This window comes from Pinus tabuliformis, chromosome 8 (genome assembly GCF_031772625.1).
Source record: "Pinus tabuliformis cultivar Carrire ecotype Pingquan chromosome 8, CPIR1, whole genome shotgun sequence".
In the NCBI taxonomy this organism is placed as follows: domain Eukaryota; kingdom Viridiplantae; phylum Streptophyta; class Pinopsida; order Pinales; family Pinaceae; genus Pinus; species Pinus tabuliformis.
The window spans coordinates 198612865-198623931 of record NC_142294.1 but is presented as its reverse complement, the minus strand read 5'-3'; positions in this window follow the sequence as shown (position 1 = coordinate 198623931).

Below are 11067 nucleotides of genomic sequence, written 5' to 3'. Positions count from 1 at the left end.
ACAGGAAAAGGTATTTTGGAAATTTGAAGGAGGTTTCTATTCATCAACTCTCCATATACAATAACCTATCTAACTTTCTTCATAAGTGTTTTCCATTGGGAGATACTAAGCTTTCTTTGAAACCCTAATTTCATAGAATGGATTTTTCGTGTTTTTAACGTGTTTGTCAAGGACAGATTTTGGACAGCTGGAAAAGTTTTTTTAAACAAAATAGAGGTTTTTGTTCTACATAGAATGGAATGCCAAAACCTCCTTCAGTTTCATAAAATATTTCATGGATGAGAAGATAAAGGCGGTCGGTCCCACGTGCCAATTTTCAAGGATCCTAAACCTAAAAATAGGGAAACATGTTCCCTAATTTCTAGGGTTTGTCATCAACACTAAGGTGACAACGTGGGAGGCTTCATCAAAGTTGACTTCATGAGGTTTCAGCTGTCAAAGAATGCTTTCAATGTTTAGATAAGGTTGTTGTAATCATAATAAGGAGTTACACTCCTAATTGTATTAGGACTCTAGGACTGCTAGTTAACTGTCATTTGTATTTAATAGTTTTTTTTTATGGTTAGAATAGGTGTCACTCATAGAAAATTCGAATTCTCTTGATAATTGATGAATGAATCCATGTTTTAAATGCTTTATATAGAGCAAGAGGTCGAATTAGCAAAGGGTTGGAGACTTTTTGGCTCAGTTGTTGCTCTATGTGCAGACTGTGTATATTTTTAACCTAATGCAGAGTTTCTACTTAGACAACTCAATATTCATGAAGAGTTCTTGTATGTTCTTGTTTTGATGGCATATTCCAATACTTACATTGCAGTGGTGTTTAATTATGATACTTAGAACTCATCAATGATGCTCTGACTTCCTTCATAGATAAACTAACTGTGTTTCACTGTTTTATATTTGCATTTCTGCACTTGAACTCCATAATGCCTTGAATTCCATGCTAGGTAGAATGTTTTGGCTCCACTACTCAGGATTCAAAGAGAATTTTTAATGTCCTATTTTCTCATGGCTTTCCTCTTTCACTTACTCGTAGTGGTATGAATATATGTTACCTAGAACTCATTAATGATGCTCTAACTTCCTTCATGTATTTATAACCTGTGTTACCTTGCATTATATCTTTGTTTTGTTGATGTATAAAGACTCTCTATGCCTTGACTTTAATGTTAAGCTGATCTTGCTATGGTATTGAAATATACTTTGACTCCATAGCCCAACGGTAGCCAACCTCCATCTTTCAACCTATAAACAATAAAATCACAGACCATAGAGTTAGCCATCTATCCATATCTTTAATCAATATCATTAACCCTTTGAGAGAGCCCTCTCAGGTTGAGGAGGCTAAGCCTTAGCTGAAAGATTGGTTTGAAATAGTTACACTTAGATAGTCTAATCAACAGCCTATCAGGGTCCTATTTTGGTGATAAAAAATCGCATGAAAATGACTGCTCACACATGAATGTGGACATCTACATTGGAACTTAGAAAAGTGGCTGGAAAATGAAATGAGAGAATGACAAGTCTGAATGCACCATCATATTTTTGGCGTCGAGTAGTGCAAAATTGACTGCCCAAAATCCAAATTCTGAGAAATTGAGAATATGAGGCTCAAGGAATATTTTAGATTCCCTCGGGATTCCTCAAAGATTCTACTCCATCGGTGGATTGGAAATCTGCAACTCAGATAGAAAATCTGATCTTGCCATTACGATCCCTATGGGAAACTGTGAAAAGCAAGTATAAACTTGACTATATTCCGACATGGAGAAAATTTACCCCCTTGGGAAAATTTCAAGGCTCATTGTTCTGCTCCCTGTTTTTGCAGAGATCATGGTTCCACGCCCATCCTAAAAATGGCCCAAAAATGCAGAATTTTGATGGAGAAATGGAAAGTGCCATTGTGTTCATGGCGACGAGAGTGTTGAATCATATAAAATTTGTCAAAATCTGACACAAAGTGGAAATTTGGCCCTCTAGTGAAATTCATGGTTCCTGGATTAAAAATTAATTAATTCACCTCGATTTGCATGCCCACTCCTGGTTCCTCCATCTCCCTGAACTCTATGCAAATGAGGGTTAAATAAGTTTTACTGGGTGGATTAATCAAGGAAAATTGTGTGGTGTAGTGGTAATATTAGGAAATAGTTGAGGAGGGGTCGGGTGGTCAAAACCTGCCCCTCTCATTTTACCACCTTATGGTTTTGGTGATAGCCGAAATTTATTTAAAAATGTGGGCCAGGTCTGCATTGGGTGGCCTACCCCATATTTCCCCGCACCTCCGATTATGCCTTAATCCCGGTTTGTACCTTTTATGGTTGTGGTCCCGTTTGGAGTGGACAACATTTAATGGTTGTGCTTTGTTTTTGGGGCCACCCACTTAGGGGCTGGCCATGTGGGTTGGGCAGGTTCAACCTCCGCCGGTCCCGTATTATATATGGTGGTTATTAAATGGGGTTTGGGGGTGTGCATAGGTTGGGTGGGTGGTGGGTTTGGTGGCCCCCACCCCCCTTAATTTATATTTTTTTGTTTTAAAATAACAAAAATCACCTTTTTAAAATTTGTTTTTTTAAACCATAGGAGTCAAATTAATGACCCCACAATTTTTCCCAGAATCTGGCCAGAGTTGGCTGGAATCCGGTGGCTAGGTCTGGTCCATTGTGGCTCCTTAAGCTGCGTCAGTCATCAAAAGTCAACCCAACTTTGACTGCTTCTAACTTTCGCATCCGAACTTAGATTAACAAACAATTCACACCGCCGCAATTAGGAAAATGAGATCTATGGTATGGTCCTAGTTCGAGCATAATCCAAAAACTTTGATTTTTGAGCTTCCTTGAGTCCTCCTTGTCCTGTGTGTGTCTTTGGATCCACCTAGATCAATCTCCCCACTGAGGAATTTTGTCCTCCAAAAGCATGAAAAATAATCTGCAACTTTTCTGTTACCCTGTCCGCATCACAAGCGTCCTAAAAGGGCCTCACTTCCATATCCTTCACCTTTGTTCTTAGGAGCCTTAAGTGACAAGCCGACACCTGCTACCTTTGCAACCTGTAGTACATTATTTTGCAAATTACATGCTTTACTTTCATGACCAACTAATGACCCAATGTCCCACACTTGCCACAAGTTTATAACACATACTCAGTGGTCAATTTTACATCAAGATGGTCGCAAGACCTCACTATGACAACAAGGCCAACCTATCATAGTTGCTTTAACAAGTAATGGTAAACACATCATCCTACCTACAACACATGATTTACAAACATAAGGCCAAACACTATTGTTTTGGCAAGTGATGGAACATAGCATCACTTTCATCAGCTTTCACTTTATCATGCAACTCAAATAAGACTAGACACCATTGTTGCTGCTGACCAAGTGATGAAAACACATCATCACTTTTACATTTTAAAATGCAACAAATGATTTACAAAAGAATGACCATGAAACGACAACATGTCTAGAAAACATTTCTCACTTATCGATGTGAATGGTCAGGTCACCTCCTTGTGGTGATTTTGCTTGTCGAACTACTGTTTTATTTGGTTCACGCACTGACACTTTGTATTTACGGCTTTGATCTAGATGGAGTCTCCAGCAAGTGGCTCTTTGATGGCCACTTATATCACAATGAATGCAGTAGGCTTTCTTCCTCCATATCTGCTTAACCTATTTCTTTTCATGCTATTGGGAGAGTCTTTCACGCCTCATCCTTTTGTGTGCTGCCATTCTTTTCCAAACTTAGAAAATGTATGGTTATGTAATCCACAAAAGGTGCATGTTTTTTCCATGCCATGTTTTACGCTCATTATTATCAACATGATGATAATTGAAATGAAAATTCGAAGATCGAAAGTGGTTATACCTTCTCTTGCTATCTCTGATGTTAGTATGGTGATGAGAGCTTGCCTCAGCATTCACCCTGCAATGGGCAGTGCCATGGGATGATGGGGATGTGTTTCCCATCATTCTCTTTCCTCGATGATTTCAACGATTTCTCAAACAACTCGAACACCTTCGAGCACTCTCCTTTAGTATATCTCAAGCCTGAAAATCGATGTTCATACACAACCTCCAAGGGTTGAGTTATGCCTTGGTTATTAACACCAAGTTTTCTTCTTTTCCTTGTGCCTCATCCTTGTAAGGAGCCTCATGTTTGTCCCTATAATTGGGATCTCCACATCTCCAACAGAAGTCATACTATGTGACAATGAAACCGAAAGGAAATCAACATATTTTACCTCCTCTTTTGATTTGGAAGAAATGATGAGGGTTGTTCATCATCTGTTGTTGTGGTTTGCTAACCGTCGTGGCACATTCCCCACTTCCTTCTGAACATATCCAAGTCTTTTTCAACACGGTAATTCCTCTACTTTGATGGGGTTGACAATGCCTTGGCCATTAATGCCCAAGCGTTTTCCTCATACCCCATTATCTTCAATAGTGTTGGGAGCGAATTCTTGTGGTGTGATTTTCAAAAATAGTAGCAAAATCATCATTAGGAAACATACATAAAGATGGAGAACTACTTTTTACCTCGCATGGGTCACGCTGCAACTTTTCCAAGGCACTCATCCTTTGCTTGCAGCTGTCGTAGAAAACTTATTTTTTCCTCTTTCTATTCATGTAGACACATCTTCAGTTTAGCATTCTCTGTTTGAAGATTACGTTTATTTTGCTTTAGTTCTTCCATGGCCTCTTCTATGGCTTGCAAATGAAACTGCAATCGCTCCTTTTCCTCTGTCTCTTTCTATAGAGTTTCATACATGATTTTCCACTCTTTTGAAATGTTGAGCATGGTCTTGTACATCGCTTTTTTCATCCTCTGTCACTGCACATCCATTGTTCACGATGCAATTCACATCAATGCAAGGGCTGCTCTGATACCACTTGATCTAGGTTCGGGTGTGACGAAGGACCCTTCCAAGACCTTTGACTTTCTTGATGTGTTAAATTGCATTTTTAAAAGAACATAAATGAATACATGTGCATGTTGTAAAGAAGAGGAACAAGACAATCATCAACAACATAAAAACATAAGCCTTTGATAATGGAGTTCGTCCAGGAGGGACTACGTCTTTGGGCCCCAGTGTCAAGATGGTGTAATCCATTGCATTAAGCATTATCAATAGTGATGATATACACAAGAGATGATGTCGCGATCATACAAGAAAAAATTTCCTCATGCAGGAGTGGCTCTAAGAGATGTTCTGCTACAGGAACTCTTAATCAAAAGACTCTTATCAGTATGACACAAACTCATGTATGATAGCATCCCGCCAACATGGCATAAAAGCGATCTCAATGCAAAACATGCATGATGACAACATGAGTATCCCATCAACATACAACAAGGGATCTCAAAACATAACATGACAAAACATGATAGCAAGTACATCGCATAGAGATTCTGCATCACATCAAGCAAGGAATCATGAAAACATGTAAGAAACAAGATCCTGCATCAACATCAATCAAGGATCTGTTCAGAACAATGCATAAAGAATACATGAACACATCATATACCTCACAACCAAAGGCCATTTGAAGAAGCGGATGTCAAACTGCTGAAGCCGTATGGACCATCAATCTCATGGCATCGATCACATGAAAAATGACTGCTCACACATGAATGTGGGCATCTACACTAGCACTTAGAAAAGTGGCTAGAAAATGAAATAAGAGAATGGAAAATCTGAATGCACCATCAGATTTGTGGCATCACGTAGTGCAAAATCGACTGTCCAAAATCCAAATTTTGAGAAATTGAGAATCTGGGCTCAAGGAATCTTTTAGATTCCCTTGGGATTCCTCAAAAATTTTGGTCCATGGGTGGATTGGAAATATGCAAGTTAGATGGCAAATCTGATCTCGCCATTGCGATCCCTGCGGAAAACAGTGAAAAACAAGTATAACCTTGACTATATTCCGACATTGAGAAAATTTACCTCGTTGGGAAAATTTTAAGGCTCATGGTTCCGCTCCTTGTTGTTTTTGCAGCGATCATGGTTCCATGTCCATCTTGAAAATGGCGCGAAAAATGCAGAACTTTGATGGAGAAACGGACAATGCAATTGCTTTCGTGTGACAAGAGGTGTTGAAATCCATATAAAATTTGTCAAAGTCTGACAAAGTGGAAATTTGGCCCTCCTGGAAAATTCATGGTTCCTGCATTAAAAATTAATTGTCTTGAAATGTGTGCCTGCTCCTGGTTCCTCCATCTCCTTGAAATCCACGCAAATGAGGGTTAAATAAGTTTTACTGGGTGGATTAATCAAGGAAAATCATTGGTGTAGTGGTAATATTAGCAAATAGTTGAGGAGGGGGTCGGGTGGTCAAACCCTACCCCTCTCATTTTACCACCATATGGTTTTGGTCATAACCAAAATTCATTTAAAAAATGGGGGCTGGTTCCACATGGGCGACCCGCCCCATGTTTTCCTTGCACCTCCGATTATGCCTTAACCGGGTGTACACGTCTTTTATGGTTGTGGTCCCGTTTGGAGGGTACAACATTAATGGTTGCACTTTGTTTTTGGGGCCTGCTTGCTTGGGGGCCGACCATTGTGGCCGGCGGGCTTGACCCCGCCGGTCCCATATTATATATGGTGGGTATTAAATGGGGTTTGGGGGTGTGTGTAGGTTGAGGGGTTGTTGGGGTTGGTCACCCCCACCCCCCTTATTATATTTTTTTGTTTGAAAATAACAAAAATCACCTTTCTAAAATTCATTTTTTTAAGATGTAGGAGTCAAATTAATGACTCCCCAATTTCACACCGAGATCTGCCAGTTTGGCCAGAATTCGGTGGTCGGGTTTGGTCCAAATTGTGGCTCCTTAAGCTGCCCAATCATAAAAAAGTCAACCCAACTTTGACTGCTTCTAAATTTCACACATACGGACTCGGATTGATGAACCGTTCACACCGCTACGATCAGGAATAGGATATCTACGCTCTGGTCCTAGTTAAAAGCATAATCCAAACACTTTGATTTTTGAGCTTCCCTAAGTCCTCCTTGTCCTGTGTGTGTCTTTGGAGCCACCTGGATTAGCTGGTCACCCAAACCCTAGCTGATCCATTTTGCATATACTCTCACACATGTTTCTTGATACTACCTTTGAGCAAGTCATCTATCATGTCTCTGTTGCAGAAAGTGACTCTTCGATCTCTAGAAGACTTTCCCGACGTCAGGAAACTGAATTGAATTCCTCCTCAACTAAATTGAACTACTCTACGTCAGCCTTTGTGCTGCTTCTACATGAATCACTTATGATTCTGCCCATGAGAAAAAACAGTGTCAGTCCAGCATTCTATTAATATTACTTGAGTTACAACAATGCAAACAAAAGTTTTCTCCACAAAATTCAAAACCATTTCTCCATTCAAACAAAGGGAATTTTTAGTTTTCAAATAAAATACAAATATTAAAAAGTAGAATAAAAGACTAGAGCCGTTTTAACAAACACCGCTTAAATAAAATCATAACACAATTTTAGATGTTGTTGCAGCAATTCAGCTAAGACTTTGAAGAAGATTTTTTCCCATATGCTGTCACAATTCATAGATATCTACCATAAGTTTCATTTAGGGTGGAGACCGTGGTTGAATGCGCATCCGACCAGTGAATACCACGTCCTTGAGTGTTGGAAGCATATGAATGGTCATGTTGGATAAACACCTCAGTAATAACCAATTACTATGTGGGTTAACTAAGAAATTCCAATGGCATTCGAAGTTAACCTTTACAATTTTTCAATGTTTTCGGCCTTCCTTGATAATTCGCCCATGTCTTCGTAAATAATTGAATATGAGTCAGAGTTCCCTCTGGGAAATCTGGAATAAGTTTGGCCTGTGGTAAATTGTCATTGATAGATTTAGTGAGGTCATTAGAAATACTGATGTTGAATATCATCGCTTCTGCATGTTTAAGTCTAATTTCCAAATCTCTGAAGACTATCTCCTTTTGTGATTGTTCAATTGTAGGGAGATTCACTAATCTCTTCTGCACTTTCTTGCCATGTTACATAATCTGATATTTTCTCCTCAATTTCCTCAAAGTATGTCCTCAAACCAGACAACTGATTTACCAATGTATTGGTTGTTTGACATAAATCATGAATGATGGATAATTTTTTACAGAAAGTAATATGTTGTTGAAGAAGGAGCGTATTTAATTCTCTTGCTTCCTTTTTGAATTAAGCCAATTCGGGCTTAATCCTATATTGTTTTCGGGAAAAGTGTCTATTCAGAACAACCCTATCCCACTGGGTTGTGACAGAGACCTCAGAAACAAACAGGGAAAACTACTCTTGTATTCTCCTTTATGAACTATAAACGAAGATGAATAGGATGAACCAACCTGTGTCTTGCGCTAGTCCTTTGATCCAATCTCTCTTCTGTTTGACAGCTTCCAGCTATCTGCTGCCTCACTTGCCCAGCGTCACCAAGTTCTTGCAAGTTCATAGAAGAAAGAAACTACACAAAGACATGGATTTATGTTCATCAAAAGCTTAGGATCAAATTTAAGCTAAACATACAAATATAACACACATCAATGATATACAAGCATGTAGGAGAAACTCAAATAGTTTTATTGATAAAACAAGAAGATCCAGGAGGAGTTACAACCGATGATTCCTGATCCAGCATCAACTCCAGCATAGAATCCCTTCTTCACCTCCAAGAAAGCATAAATCACCCAATACTCTGATATCTATCTCAAAACCAACAGCAATTCTTGCAATGTACAAAATTCCAGCCTCTGGATCTCTTGGTGAGGGATCCATATATAGATGTATGCAAAGAGGATGAGTCAGCTCATGAATTTATTAGTGGCTTCTCTCTGTCAGTTATTGCTTCCACTTGGAGACTGAGAGCCTCTTACTCATCACTGGTCGAATTCAGTGAGGCAAGTGTCATTAGAGAAGATTCTGGAAGCTTCCATTGTCTCTCCACTCGTGGAATGACTCTGCCACTTGTCATTTCCCGCTCAAGCACCCTGGTAGTGCATTCAAGTGCCTTTCAACGCATAGCCAGTGTATTTGGGTTCTTTGCAACGCAACTAGCTAGTGGAGCATCTGAAATGATCCTGATTTGACTAGTTTTGAGCAGTTTCTGGTGGAGAAACTTCTGGGAGAAGCTTGTAATTTGTTGACCTTGTTTCTTTAGGAGCTGGAACAACAATTTTAGGGACTAGGGATCCTTGGTTTATGGACATTTCATGCTTATAGCTGTAAGGCACAAAAATGTCTATACCAGTTGCCCTAAAGTATGAGGCCGTTTTCGGGTGAAATGCTTTATTCAGAGGATCTGAAGTTCTTCTAATGCTGGGGAGGAGACCTGTAATAAGATACAATACAATACATTTCTTCATACTGTTTTCATGATCTAGCTGAGGGGCATTCCCATGCTCAACTTTATAAATTCATTTTCATGTACATAGGACAGACAATCATATGATGGTAGACTGATGATTCTGATGAAGTCATCATCCTTTTGGTAGGATGATTATCTGTGCTGCAATGCTGTACATTTCAATGTCTTTATTTTTCTTGAATATATATCGCAGCCCGGATGGATGAAAACTAGATCCGGGGTCTTCAATCTCGTCCGATCTTCACTCTAAGTACAAGTTGATCCATGTGAGAAATGTTTTGAAGTTGAACATGGAAAGACATCGCTTGATTACCAGTCAATGATGTAAACTGTTAATAAGTGTGAGAGGAATCACCGATAATGATAATGACCTCAAGGTACTGCAGTACAATTCATGTGGTGTGAATAAGTGAATTGGCATCGAACACCATGCAAAATCTTTCGGTCGAAGGTCGTTGATGTATACCTGTCGCCGGAAGTGAGAAACTTGCCATTGAGGCATGCAAGCTTCAAAGTACTGAAGGGGTGTTCCTAGATCAACTTCTCAGATAATGATCTGATGTCGACAAGAAGCGATCCGTCAAAGGAGGGCCTTAATGAATCCCACATCATGGAACAGAGAGCAAATGATTTTGATGGAGGTGAAAACGATCTCGTGATATATACGGTTCAGGGTGGCAGTCATGAAAGAATGAAGTATAATGTATGGTAGTGGATGGGACACGGGTGACTTCTCTGGATGACTTCTCTTGAACATGACGACGACACTTATGTGATGGATCGGTAGCATTTACCCAAATGTGGATGGTATGGCGAGGCCATGGTGATGTGACCGGTGAATGAAACAACCCAATGACTCTAGCACGGAGTGGAAGTGTCATGTTCAAGAGCGACTTTCTACCAATAAAGTTTCTTTGAGTTTTTTCCCATTTTTTCCCATTCATTGCTGACCAGTACCTCTTTATTTTTGTCAAGCTTGAGGAGGATAACATATGCTTGTTCTATAATTTTCCCTTCGGGCAAACCATCCACTATGTTTTAACGAGCCTAGCGATAGTGAAACTCGTTCTCGTCTAAAGACAAGTTTGTCGCTATTAATATTTTTAACGAGTCTAACGACAAAGATAACTCGGTCCTTTTCATTTTTAGAAAGTCTGAAAAGGTACGTAAAGGTAACTCCAAAGTTCCTTTTTCGTCATCTAATCCCTTAAGTCCGAAAAAGTATAAAACAATACAGAAGGGATGAGTTTTCGATAGTTTTAACGAGCCGAACAAAACAAGCTCTCGATCTTTTTGTGCAATCCCTCAGGTCCAAAAAGATTAAATCTAGAGGAGGGATAGCACTTCCTGTTGCTTTAATGAGCTAGAAGGCCAAAACTCGGCAATCTTTTCATATTTTACGAGTCAGATGAAAAGAGCTTAAAGAAGACTAGTCTTTTGAGGAACGAGTGATAAAATGGGTAGCAGCTGATTGCAGGTAAGGTTTGGAATTTCCCAATCACGGCAGTGTCACAAGGATGGCTAGTGAAATCACTCTTCACAGCCATTCCTCAAAATGGGGTAAACAATCAAATGGAGGTGAATGATCGGCCAATGGAAAGTGGAGGTGATGGTGCAAACACGACCACGGCTTTAATGGCTGAAATGCTTCATTCACGGTGGTTATTTACCGAGGGGATAGTTCATTTT